Genomic DNA, 13088 nt, shown 5'->3' with positions numbered 1-13088 from the left:
AGTAGTTGTGGCTTGCGGGCTGTAGAGCACAGGCTCAGTAGTTGTGGCGCATGGGCTTAGTTGCTCCGCTGCATGTGGGATCTTCCCGGACCAGGGACCAAACCCGTGTCCCCTGCATTGGCAGGCGGATTCTCAACCAGTGCGCCACCAGGGAAGCCCACTTCTCTGTGTTGATCCTACTTGGTTTATGGAGCAGTAGTCTTCTGATGTCCCAGTCTGTGTCCCGCTGCACCGTTGGGGCTCTTGAAGAGAAGAACAGGACAGAACCAGAGTTCCTCCTGTTCTGACTGTGCTCCAGGGGCACACTCATTTTATATCAGAGTTTTACATTTTCTAATTGACTGGTGAATAATTTTGCATTTGGTGTTTGTAGTGATGGAATTTATTTTATTTGGTCGTTCTGTGCCTGAAATACTGAATTCAGCCTGCTTTGTTCTAACTGTTCTGTGCACACTATAGGCAGTTTGGAAGAGAACACTGGTAAAGAGCTGTACCTACTACTTCTTGTGACCCATTACAGAGGAAAGGATTGCAGTAGCTCTGCACATTTTCTCTTTGCATATATAATATAGAAACTAACCATTTTGTCCCTTCTGCTTTCCATTTTTTAAAAATATACAAGTTGGGATTGACATATATACACTACTATATATAAAATAACTGAAAACCTACTGTATAGCACAGGGAACTCTACTCAAGGCTCTGTGGTGACCTAAATGGGAAGGAAATCCAAAAAAGAGGGGATATATGTATATGTACGGCTGATTCACTTTACTGTACAGCAAGAAACTAACACAATATTGTAAAGCAATTATACTCCAATTTTTAAAAAATTTGAGTGAGATGGAATAATATATATTATACTGAATAATAACAAATTTACTTTAAAAATATACAAGTTGTCAGAAGTTAACTTTACTATTTAGTTTTTTTTTAATTAATTAATTTATTTTTGGCTGCATTGGGTCTTTGTTGCTGCACGTGGGCTTCCTCTAGTTGCGGCGAGCGGGGGCTACTCTTAGTTGCGGTGCGCAGGCTTCTTACTGTGTGGGCTTCTCTTTGCTGTGGAGCATGGGCTCTAGGCACGCGGGCTTCAGTAGTTGTGGCACATGGGCTCCGTAGTTGTGGCGCACAGGCTTAGTTCTTCCGTGGCACGTGGGACCTTCCCGGACCAGGGCTTGAACCCGTGTCCCCTGCATTGGCAGGCGGATTTTTAACCACTGTGCCACCAGGGAAGCCCTACTATTTAGTTTTAAGAGCATAATAGAGTATTCGGTGGGACAGTGACAGAATTTGAGGAGTAATGAATGTAGCCAGTGTCAGATACAATGACTGCTGGGACTGTACATATGCTCATTTGGGGGAAAGTGAGAATTTCTTCACTCGCAATAAGGATGGATGTACCTTGTTAGGTGAAAATATAGCATTGTTTTGTTGTTGTATGGAAGTTCAAATATGCTTGAAAGGCTGCATACAGAAGCTGACTTTCCAGAAGGTCGGACTCTGCCCATTTTCCACTTACTGCCTCAGCTCCAAATCCACTTCTCTTTGCCTGCTCTGCAATAATGGAGCTGGATCCCAGAAGCATTTAGCAGGGAATGTTTTGTCCTTTCTTGAATACAGAGTTCTTTACTCCTTTATAATTAATCCCGTTATTAGTAATTTTTAAAAAATTACTTATTTGGTTGCACCAGGTCTTAGTTGCGGCAGGCAGGCTCCTTAGTTGTGGCATGTGAACTCTAGGTTGTGGCATGCATGTGGGATCTAGTTCCTTGACCAGGGATCGAACCTGGGCCCCCTGCTCTGGGAGCACGGAGTCTTACCCACTGCACCACCAGGGAAGTCCCTCAGTAATCTTTATATCAAACTTTCTCTGAAGTCACTGTGTGCTCTCTGTCCCCTCATTGAACCCTGACTACTGACACAAGGAGGAAAAACCAAACAGGGAAAGGGGCTGTGAGTGTGCCCATGTGCATGCATGTGTGTGCATGTGCGTGTCTGTGCATGCATGTATGTAGGTTTGAGATTTGAAATAGGAAGGCCAGGGAAGTCCTCACGGAGAAGGGGACAATGGAGTAAGATGTAGGAGGTCAGTTTGCATGGGGACAATTAGAGGGTGTGACAGGATGCACATTCAATGGCCTGCGGCAGGAGGGTCTCCTGATTGGAGCTAGATGAACAAGGGGCAGAGCACAAATGAGACCCACCTGTGTAGGACCTGTGGGTGGCAGCAAGGACTGGCTTTCGTGCTGTGTGACATGGGAGCCCCTGGGGAAGGGATGGGATTGGACTTTTTTTTTTTGCGGTACGCGGGCCTCTCACTGCTGTGGCCTCTCCCACTGCGGAGCACAGGCTCCGGATGCACAGGCCCAGCCGCTCCGCGGCATGTGGGATCCTCCCAGACCGGGGCACGAACCCGTGTCCCCTGCATCGGCAGGCGGACTCCCAACCACTGCGCCACCAGGGAAGCCCTGGACTTCTTTTTACTGGGTGCTCTGCTGACTGCGACAAGCTGGCCTCCAGCAAGTGTGGCAGGATAGAAGCAGGGAGCCTGTTGGGAGGCTGCTGTTGTGAGTCAGGTGAGATAAACCTGGACCAGGGCTGCAGGAGGAGAGCTGGCTGTAGTTAGAAGTTGAGGGACGTGTGGCTGAACCAAGGGTGGGGTGGGAGAGCGGAGGAGCCCCGGCTGACCCCAGAAGAACATCACGATCAGGATGAGGGTTGCAGGCACTCAGAGCAGGACAACGAGTGGGAGCATCTCAAGCACTGGGACTCCTAGCGCTGAGCCCCTGTTCTGCAGCTCTACCCACCGCACCTCCAGCCTTGGGGGTGGGGTCTGCGCTTGCAGGGCTTGTAATCTATTCGCGGTTGAGAGCTTGACGCTTTTTTTTTTTTTTTTTGCGGTACGCGGGCCTCTCCCGTTGCGGAGCGCAGGCTCAGCGGCCATGGCTCACGGGCCCAGCCGCTCTGAGGCATGTGGGATCTTCCCGGACCAGGGCACGAACCCGTGTCCCCTGCATCGGCAGGCGGACTCTCAACCACTGCGCCACCAGGGAAGCCCTTGACGCTTTTTTTATCCCCACTTCCTGAAAGTTCATCCTACAGAACTTGCCAGAAATCTGCCCTGCCGTTTGCCTGGGGAAGACGTCCAGGGGAAGCTGTCTCCGCAGGAGCCGGACGTGGGGAAGCAGGCGCCTCCCGCCCGCCGAGCAGCCCCGGAGCAAACCTTCTCCCGCAACCTCTCCCGCTCCCTCTGCCGCCAAGGCTCAGCATGGCCAGGGGTCAGATCCGTCTCCGCCACGGACCACGTGCATTGGAAGCCGAGAGGCAGTAAGGGGATGACTGGCAAGAACGTTAGATGTTCCTTACGTGTTCCATTTCTTTTTCCAACGTCTCCCATGGTTCACGCTGCCACCTGAAATAACAATTCTCATTTTAGAGATCAGTTTGATTGAGTCAAACAACTCCGACAAATGCCAAATGGGTACATATTTTAATGTGCAAAATACTACGAGAACCTGGGGGGCACCTGGAAAAACCATGGGTCTGGTGGCTGCTGCTCCGACGCTCCCAGTCCGGGTAGTAGAGAGGACGGAGAGCTGACCACTGCTCACGGTTGCTCTGGCCGTGTCCACGCCATGTGCCCAAGGTGCTCAGGAGACACCCAGCTGCCCCAGTCGCAGAGGCCTTCAGCCTTAGAGGAAGGCTCCCAGGGAGCAGAGATACCCCTGCCCCAGATGTGTGACCCTCAAATCGTTTCAGGCCTCCGGAGGGGTTGTTCTGTTGATGATGTTGTGTTAGAAAATGTATCACCGCAAACGCATTAGCCCATCAATACTTACTTACGCTCGTGCAGAAATTTTGCGATAACCTCAGAAGGACCAGCGGAGGACGAAGCCGCGCCCGCCTCGCCCCGCGCGGCCCCGCCCAACATGGCCCCGCCCACCTATAGGCCCCGCCCCGCTGCGAGCGCGAGCCCCCGCACGAGGCCCCGCCCCCGGCGTGCGCGCGCCCGGCCGCCGCCACCGCCATTTTGGAGTGACCGGAGCGCCGCCCGCGGCCCGAGCCGGTCCCGAGCCGCCGGTCCGCCGGGCTGAGTCTGTAGGCGCCGTATCCGTGGGCGCCTCGCCCGGCCGGGCCCATGTGCGCGCGGCCCGCCCCAGGCCGCCCGGGCTTCGCCTCCGCCCGCGCCCTGGCCTCCACCCGGGCCTCCGAGGAGCCGCCGCGACGCCCGGCCCGCGGGGCAGGTGAGTGCGGCCGCCCCTCAGAGCCGGCGGTACTAGCTGGCCGGGCCCGGAGGGGCCACCCCGTCAGTGTCCTCATGTCGGCGTCCACCCTCTGCCTGTCGCTGCCCCCTCAGTGTCCACCCCTTTGTCAGCGTCCACGCCCCGCCCGTCGCTGCCGCCGTGATGCTCGCCTTGTCGGCGCCCACCCTTGTCAGCGTCCCCCAGGTCAGCGTCCCCCAGGTCAGTGCCCGCCCCGTCAGTGTCCTCTACAACGGCGTCCACCCCTGACAGTGACGTCGTGTCCGTGTCCACCACCAGTGTCTCCCGTGACGGTCCACCCGCACCAGTGACCTCCACTCCGTTAGTGCCCCATGTCAGTGCCCTCCCGCCTCCTTTACCCCCTCAGAGTCCCCCAAAGCGGTGTTCACCCCCACCTGTGGTGCCCTTCCAGTCAGTGTCTCCCACATCAGTGACCCCCCCAAGTGCCCTCCTCCCTGTCAGTAACCTCCCCCTAATGTCCTTCCTCCCCCTGTGCTGCCAATGCCCCCAACATCAGTGCCCCCCCCAGGCGAGATCCCCCATCAGTCCTCCCAAGATTGTCGGTGTGCCCACTCCCCTCCTCACTCCTTCCTCCCTGACGCCTCTCTGTTAGGCACCCTTCCCGGCTGTGCCCTGACCCACCTGCCAGTGCTACGCCTCGCAGTGCCCTCCAGGGCCGGTCTCCTGCCTGTCATGTGGGACTCTCCGCTGCCCGCTGTCATCAGTCCCCTTACCCACTCACTGGCTCCTCTCCCTGCTACTGTCCCCTTTCCATTACCATGTGAGCTCATGTGTCTCCAGTCACCTACCCCCATTCTGTCACCCCCGTACCCCTCACAGCCCCATTTCTTCCCTCATCTCCATCACCCCTTCCCTTCACACCTGTCACCTTCCCTCATGTACTTTACGGGCCCATTGAACGTCCTCCCACCGTCACCGTGACGTCTTCCACACACCCCCACTTCTGCTTTGTGTCCTTACAGCCTAACTACCTGCATCGTCCACCCACTTGTTACTGACCGCTCCCACTTTGGTACTGGCCCCCTGCCCTGTCACCTCCAGCTCGTTCAGCCTGTCACTTCCGCTTAGTTCCTGCATTTCACGGTACCCACTCCCCCATTTTGTCCCTGTACCCACCTGTCTTGTCCTTAGGGCCTTTTCCAGCGTGTTACTCTTTCACCACCTGTCACCTCCCCCCATGGCCTCTTCCTGCCATGCCCTTGGCCTCTCAGTGCCCAGGCCCTCACTGGCACTCTCAGCTGTTCACCTCTTCTTCATGTCCCTTCCTTTCTGGCTTCTCTTCCCTTTTGGCATCTCAAACTGTCACGTCAGCTAAGCTCTGGAAGGCAAGAAGCAGCTGGCTATGAGAAGAGTCGGGGACAGAGACTTCTAGACCGAGGGGGCAGCACATGCAAAGGCCCTGAGGTGGACCTCCAGGAACCTAGATAAGACTGATACGTGGCCAGGGTAAGGGGGAGACACACAAGAGCCTTGGTTAGGGCATTGGCCTTCCAATCATGCTGTTCCTTGCAGGCTGTTGAGTCTGAGTTTGAGGGACCCAGGCTGGAGATTGAGTTGGGGAGGGCCATCAACACCTGAATAGGAGGGGGAGAGATGAGGCATTGGGAGTGAGTGTGTTTGTGGTTTAGACCTTGGTGACGACTGAGGGAGTGATTTTGGAGGTAGAGCTATTGGGACGTGCTGATGGATTAGGAGAGGGGTGTGAGGGGAAGAGAGGACTCGGGATGATTTCTGGGCTTATTGATGGCGTACATGGGTGGACTGGGGCACTTCGGATGCGTGGATGGGGAAGCTGGGGGTGGTGGTGGCAGTTGCAGGGGAGTTGTTTTAGGTTGGAGGCGGAAAGTAAGGCTTTCTTGTGGCTGAAAGTAGTGGGAGAAGTCTGACAAGTTAAAGGGCAGTTAGGGAGAAGGAATCTCGCGGAAGAATCTGGAGCCCAGAGGAGAGGTCAGGCTGCAGGTATACGACCTCAGCACAGGATAATGTTTGAACCCTAGGAGATGGCTGTTTGCACACACACGCAGCAGAGCACTTTGATCATTTATTGTGTGCTGCTGTCTTAAATGCTTAATATGAATTATTTAATCCTCACAGGAACCCTAGGGTATGGGAACTATTATTTTACTGTTTTATAGATGAAGAAACTAAGATATACAACAAACAAGTGATAGAGCCAGAATTTGCCTCCCAGGCTGGCTGATTCAAGCCTCTCCTCCCCTTTTTCTTTTGGTTAAGGAAAAGGCTAACTTTTAAAGTACTGTTTTTACATTTTTGAATAATAACGGTAATCGATTATGTTTTAGGCACTTTGGTGTTCGTGCACGTATGTGTTCCAATAAAACTTCATTTAGAAAAACAAGCCCAGCCACTTTTTAAAGTAGCTCATTAAAAAAAATAAAGTGCCTCATTTAATCTTTATTACTTTTTTTTTTTTTTTGGCCGCACCGCGCCTTGTGATATCTTAGTTCCCTGACCAGGGATTGAACCTGGGTCCAGGGCAGTGAAAGTCCAAGTCTTAACCACCGGACAGCCAGGGAATTCCTGATTTTTTTTTTACGAACAAAGTGCTTTACCTTTTGTTAGCTTTGTATTTTCATGAGACATAACATTTTGACATAAAGTGAGTACGTGACTTGTGCAGAATTTACTATAGACCAGAGAGTGAAAACCAGTGCTAAATTCTATATTTTGACATCTAACCCAGTAATCATTTAATTTTTTTTTTTTTTTTTTTTTGGCCATGCCATGCGGCATGTGGGCTCTTAGTTCCCCTACCAGGGATCGAACCTGCGCCTGCTGCATTGGAAGCCCGGAGCCTTAACCACTGGACCGCCAGAGAAGTCCATTTAATTCTTAAAAACAAGTTAATGAGGTCATTACTCTTAATATACCTGTTAATATTCATGTGAGAACACTGAGGCGCAAACAAGTAATGTACCCAAGGGTAGCGGTAAATAAATGGGAGAGCCAGGACTCAACTCATGTGGTCAGACTCCAATGGGTAATCTGAACTCAGCATAAAATTCAAAGGACACCAAAATGTGTATCATTCTCACCCTGTCCATCAGCTGTCCTCTTCCTCTTGGAAATCATGTCATGTCCACATACAGCAAGCAGCTCTCTTTTTAACACAGAATGTGCAATCTTTTATTTCTTTAAAAATATTCCACCCTTTAAAAATTATTGAAGAGTATTTTACACCCAATGCAAGGTACAGATCCTAAGTATATAAGTTTGATGAATTTTAACAAATGTATACACCCGTGTGTCCATCACTCATGTCAAGATATAGAACATTTCTGTCACCCCTAAAAGTTTTTCTTTGTGTCCCTTTTCAGGTATTAAAGCCATCCTTCAAAATCGCAAGGCAACAATTGTTCTGATTTCTATTTTTACAGATTAATTTTGCACATCCTTGAACGTCATGTAAATGGAGTCATAAAGTATATGCTCTTTTGTGTCTGTCTTCTTTTACTCAGATAATGTTTTTGAAATTTATTGATTTTGATGCCTGTGTCTATAGTTTTATAGTTTGAGTAGTATTCCTTTGTGTGAAAATATTTTTCTTATTGATAGACATTTGGGTTGCTTTCACTTTTTAGCTGTTGTGAGTAAAGTCACTGAGTTTATTGTACGTTCTTTTGTGGACATATGTTATATCTTTTGAGTAAATATCTAGGCGTGGAATTGCTGGGTCATAGTATAGATATATGTTTAATTTGTTTTTAGAAAATGCCAAACAGGGACTTCCCTGGTGGTACAGTGGTTAAGAATCTGCCTGCCAATGCAGGGGACATGGGTTCGAGCCCTGGTCTGGGAAGATTCCCACATGCCATGGAGCAACTAAGCCCGTGTGCCACTACTAAGCCTGCACTCTAGAGCCCAAGAGCCACAACTGCTGAGCCTGCGTGCCACAACTGCTGAAGCCTGCACACTTAGAGCCCATGCTCCACAACAAGAGAAGCCACCACAATGAGAAGCCTGCACACTGCAATGAAGAGTAGCCCCCACTCACTGCAACTAGAGAAAGCCCATGCACAGCAAGAGACCCAGTGCAACCAAATAAATTTAAAAAACAAAACAAAACAAAAAATGCTAAACAGTTTTCCAAACTGGTACCATTTCATACTCCCATCAGTAATGTATGAGAGTTCTAGTTTCTCCACATGCATACCAACTCTTGATATTGTCAGTCTTTCTAATTTTAATTCAGGTCGTAGTGGTATTTCATTATGGTTTTAATAACAGTGGTGAGCAACTTTTCATACGCTTTTTGACCATTTGTGTATCTCTTGCGAAGCGTCAGGTCTTTTGTCCACTTTTTGTTGGATTGTCTTTATTATTCAGTTTTAGAAATTCAAAAAAATATTCTGGTTGTAAGTCCTTTATGATATTTGTGTGTATGTACATACATACATATACAATGAGGGAGTGGGAGGAGGAGAGGAAGTGAGGGGTGAATGTTGTTTCCTGTTTTGTGGTTTGCCTATTTGTTTCTTAATGGTATCCTTTTTTTTGAAAATTTTATTTATTTTTGGCTGTATTGGGTCTTTGTTGCCGTGCACGGGTTTTCTCTAGTTGTGGCGAGTGGGTGCTACTTTTTGTTGCAGTGCATGGGCTTCTCATTGCCTCATTGCGATGGCTTCTTTTGTTGCGGAGCACAGGACCTAGGTGTGCGGGCTTCAGTAGTTGCAGCATGCGGGCTCAGTAGTTGCGGCACATGGACCTCAGAGTGCATGAGCTTCAGTAGTTGTGGCACGTGGGCTCAGTAGTTGTGACGGGCTATAGAGTGCAGGCTCAGTAGTTGTGGCACACAGGCTTAGTTGCTCCGCAGTATGTGGGATCTTCCTGGACCAGGGATCGAACCTGTGTCCCCAGCATTGGCAAGCGGATTCTTTTTTTTTTTTTGCGGTACGCGGGCCTCTCACCGTTGTGGCCTCTCCCGTTGCGGAGCGCAGGCTCAGTGGCCGTGGCTCACGGGCCCAGCTGCTCCGCGGCATGTGGGATCTTCCCGGACCGGGGCACGAACCCGTGTCCCCTGCATCGACAGGCGGACTCACAACCACTGCGCCACCAGGGAAGCCCGGCAGGCGGATTCTTAACCACTGCACCAACAGGGAAGTCCCCCCAATGGTATTTTTTTACGAGCAGGAAATTTTAATTTGGATGAAGTCAAAATTGGTCAATATTTTATTTTTGCGTTTTTTATGTGTTGTAAGACAGTTGTGCCTGTGCCAGAATTGTGAAGATACTGTCCAGTGTTTTGTCTTTGTAGAAGCTTTATAGTGGTAGCTTTTGTATTCAGGTTTATGATTCCTCATTTTCTTTTTGTAAAAAATATTTACTTATGTATTTTTGTATTTATTTATTTGGCTGCGCCGGGTCTTGTATTTATTTATTTATTTGGCTGCGGCATGTGGGCTCTTAGTTGCGGCATGCAGGATCTAGTTCCCCGACCAGGGATCAAACCCAGGCCCCCTGCATTGGGAGCATGGGGTCTTAACCACTGGACCACCAGGGAAGTCCCGCTCTTTTTCTTTTAAACAGCTTTATTGAGATACGAATGACGTATAATAAACTACACGTTTAAAGTGTAAAATTTTATAAGTTTTGACATATGTGTACACCTGTGAAATCATCACCACAGTCAAGATGGGGAATGTATCCATCGTTTCTCAAATTTCCTAATGCCCCTTTGGATCCCTCCTTCCCACTCTTTTTTGCCCCTCCACGTCCAAGGAAATACTGATCTCCTTTATGAATGATCTATCTTGCATGATTTTTTGTGTGAGGTGGAAAAAGTGTACATTTTTTTCCCCGTATGAGTTACACAATCATTCTAGCATCGTTTGTTGAGAACTCTTTTTCCTCCTTTAAATTGCATGGGAGCCTTCGTTATGAATTAATTGAACATGTGTATGCAGGCTTATTTCTGGGCTTTTTGTTATGTTCCATTGGTCTATATTTCTATCCTGTGCCAACACCATGCTGTCTTAATGTCTGTAATTTTATGGTCAGTCTGGAAATCGGGTAGTGTGAGACCTCCACCTTTATTCCTGTGCAAAATTATCTTGCCAGTTTTAGAATAAGCTCTTCAATTTGGATAGGAATTTTTGCTGGAGGTTGGTTGGGATTACTTTTTTTTTTTTTTTAACCAATCACTTGTATTTATTTCAGGACATAATATACTATTTTGACCCGTGGACGCTACTAAACTATAATCCTGTTAAATATCTATAGGATATTTTATTTTTGTAAAGATAGGTCTTTAAAAAAAAAGAGATTAATAACATATCAAAATTAGATTGAAAACATAGGTCATTGCTTTCATTCTTTGTCCTAGTGTTAAAGATGTTACAAAGACACACAGAATATCACCTGGCTGGTCTCTTTTGGGGAAGCTATATTCAAATTGACAAAAAGTACCCCTACATTTACAGACACAGCTGTTGTCCAAGGGGTCTTTCTCTGATTTTAGCAAAGAAAAACAGTCCAGGGGCTTCCCTGGTGGCGCAGTGGTTGAGAATCTGTTTGCCGATGCAGGGGACATGGGTTCGAGCCCTGATCTGGGAAGATCCCACATGCCGCGGAGCGACTGGGCCCGTGAGTCACAATTACTGAGCCTGCGCGTCTGGAGCCTGTGCTCTGCAACAAGAGAGGCCGCGATAGTGAGAGGCCTGCGCATCGCGATGAAGAGTGGCCCCCGTTTGCCACAACTAGAGAAAGCCCTCGCACAGAAACGAAGACCCGACACAGCCATAAATAAATAAATAAAATTAAAAAAAAAAACAAAAAAACAGTCCAAATTGTATTCTTTATACTAGGTGATTTAACTAGTATATACCATGTTTGGCACATGGCATTATTTTTCTCCTACTGGAACAAGTTCTTGTTTTCTCAAAGCCTTTCCCCAACTTCTCTAAAATTAAGCTTAAATGTTCATTTCAAGCCTTCAAAGTAAAATGGTATCCTCATGTATACATGTACCAGGTTGGTATATTCATATCTATCCTTTCCAATAGCAGGCTAAGCAAAGACATGCATTTAGAGCTGTATTAATGTATTAAAGCAAAAGACAACCCAACTTAATATCAAGAAAAATTGTGACCTTCCATGTAGTGCTTGACAGAGAAAACACTGATTTTGGCACATTATCTTATTTTATTCAAGTAGAAGTCTGCTTACACATGGTCCAAGAACACCCAAATAACAAAGCAAAGATTGGTCTTCAAACATAGCCAATGATGCCACGCTTGCCTATGATCTCGCCAACATAAAACCACATCCACATCTCAGTGGCCACCAAACCATTCAACAGAGCTTCCTTAACTGTTAGCTGTTTGAAGCTACCAGTTTGAGCACTATTGATAATTTTTTTCAAGCTTTGAATAGCTGTAGGGATCTCAGCAGGGGTTGGAGGAACCAGCTCAACCTTGGCATAGTGCCAGAATGTGGCCAGTCAAGGCTTCAGAGGCTTCGAGTAAGTCACAGCAGCGCTGACCAGCGCCACGGCTTTCTCCACGAGGTTACGGACAAACTGGGCCATGGTTCCATGATGGAAAGCCCGTCGTGCCGACTGCGGTTGGGATTACATTGAATCTATAGATCACTTTTAGAATTGAGTTATTAACTTTGAGTCTTCTGTGCAAATGGTGTATCTCTCCATTCATTTAAATTTTCCTTAATTTTTCTCAGCAACGTTTTGTAATTTTCAGTGTGAAAAGTACACTTTTTTCATTAAGTATGTTTGTAGGTACTTGATATTTTTGATGTTATTTAAAATACTTTTATATTGTTTTTCAACTACTTGTTTTTTTAATAAGTATTTTTAAAAATATTTATTTATTTATTTTATTTTGGCTGCACCGGGTCTTAATTGTGGCACGTGGCATCTTAGTTGCGACATGCGGGATCTTTTAGTTGCAGCATGCGGGCTTCTTAGTTGTGGCATGTGGATTCTTAGTTGTGGCATGCATGAGGGATCTAGTTCCCCGACCAGGGATCAAACCCAGGCCCCCTGCATTGGGAGCTCGGAGTCTTGCCCACTGGACCACCAGGGAAGTCCCTCAACTACTTAATGTACAAAAACACAGTTGGTTTATGTATACTTATCATGTATCTTACAACTTTGCTCAATTCACTTATCAGTTCTCATGGTAGGTTTGTATATTCCTTTGTGTTTTCTGTCTATATAATCATATCATCTGTGAGTAAAGACAGTTTTTCTTTCCAATTATTATGCCTTTTATTTGTTTTTCTTTGTAGTACCAGCTAGAACCTCTAATACAATGTTGAATGGAAGTGGTGATAGTGGGTCTTCATTGGTTGAGGAGGTTGCTTTCTGGTTCTATTTTATGGAAAGTTTTTACCATGAAGGGGTGTTGGAGTTTGTCAAATGCCTTTTCTACATTTGTTGGGATGATTATTTGGTTTCTGTCCTTTATCCTATCAATATGATGTGTTGTATTAATTAATTTTCAGATGTTAAAGCAACTTTGCATTCTTAGGATAAATCCCCTTAGTGTGGGGTGTATAATCCTTTTTAAATGTGGCCGAGGGGGAATTCCCTGGCAGTCCAGTGGTTAGGGCTCCGCGCTTCCTTTGCAGGGGGCACGGGTTCAATCCCTGGTCAGGGAACTAAGATCCCACATGCCGTGTGCCACAGCCAAAAAACAAAACAAAAAAAAGTGGCTAGGGCTTCCCTGGTGGCGACGTGGTTGAGAGTCCACCTGCCGATGCAGGGGACACGGGTTCGTGCCCCGGTCCGGGAAGATCCCACATGCTGCGGAGCGGCTGGGCCCG

General features: G+C 47.8%; 1 protein-coding gene and 1 pseudogene across 7 annotated transcripts in view; one reads left to right on the top strand and one right to left on the bottom strand.

Annotated features, from left to right (window-relative positions):
* The first annotated feature begins 4049 nt into the window (after positions 1 to 4049).
* The window catches only part of PPP6R2 (protein phosphatase 6 regulatory subunit 2), an 81908-nt gene continuing 72869 nt past the window's right edge, over positions 4050 to 13088 (top strand). For 5 of the 6 annotated variants that reach the window (XM_079936170.1, XM_079936171.1, XM_079936167.1 and 2 more), the window contains exon 1: positions 4050 to 4247. The gene's annotated coding sequence lies outside the window, so the exon portion shown is untranslated. Of the gene's footprint in view, positions 4248 to 4345; positions 4467 to 13088 lie in introns of those variants that run through there. The other variant, XM_079936168.1, reaches the window with a different exon arrangement.
* Positions 11515 to 11976, bottom strand: LOC307193921 (ATP synthase subunit g, mitochondrial-like; annotated as a pseudogene). Its single transcript has one exon. The product of its transcript is annotated as an ATP synthase subunit g, mitochondrial-like (transcript).

Source organism: Stenella coeruleoalba (assembly GCF_951394435.1).
Source record: "Stenella coeruleoalba genome assembly, chromosome: 11".
NCBI lineage: Eukaryota > Metazoa > Chordata > Mammalia > Artiodactyla > Delphinidae > Stenella > Stenella coeruleoalba.
The sequence above is the reverse complement of the archived record's forward strand: the minus strand, read 5'-3'. Positions and strand labels throughout refer to the sequence as shown.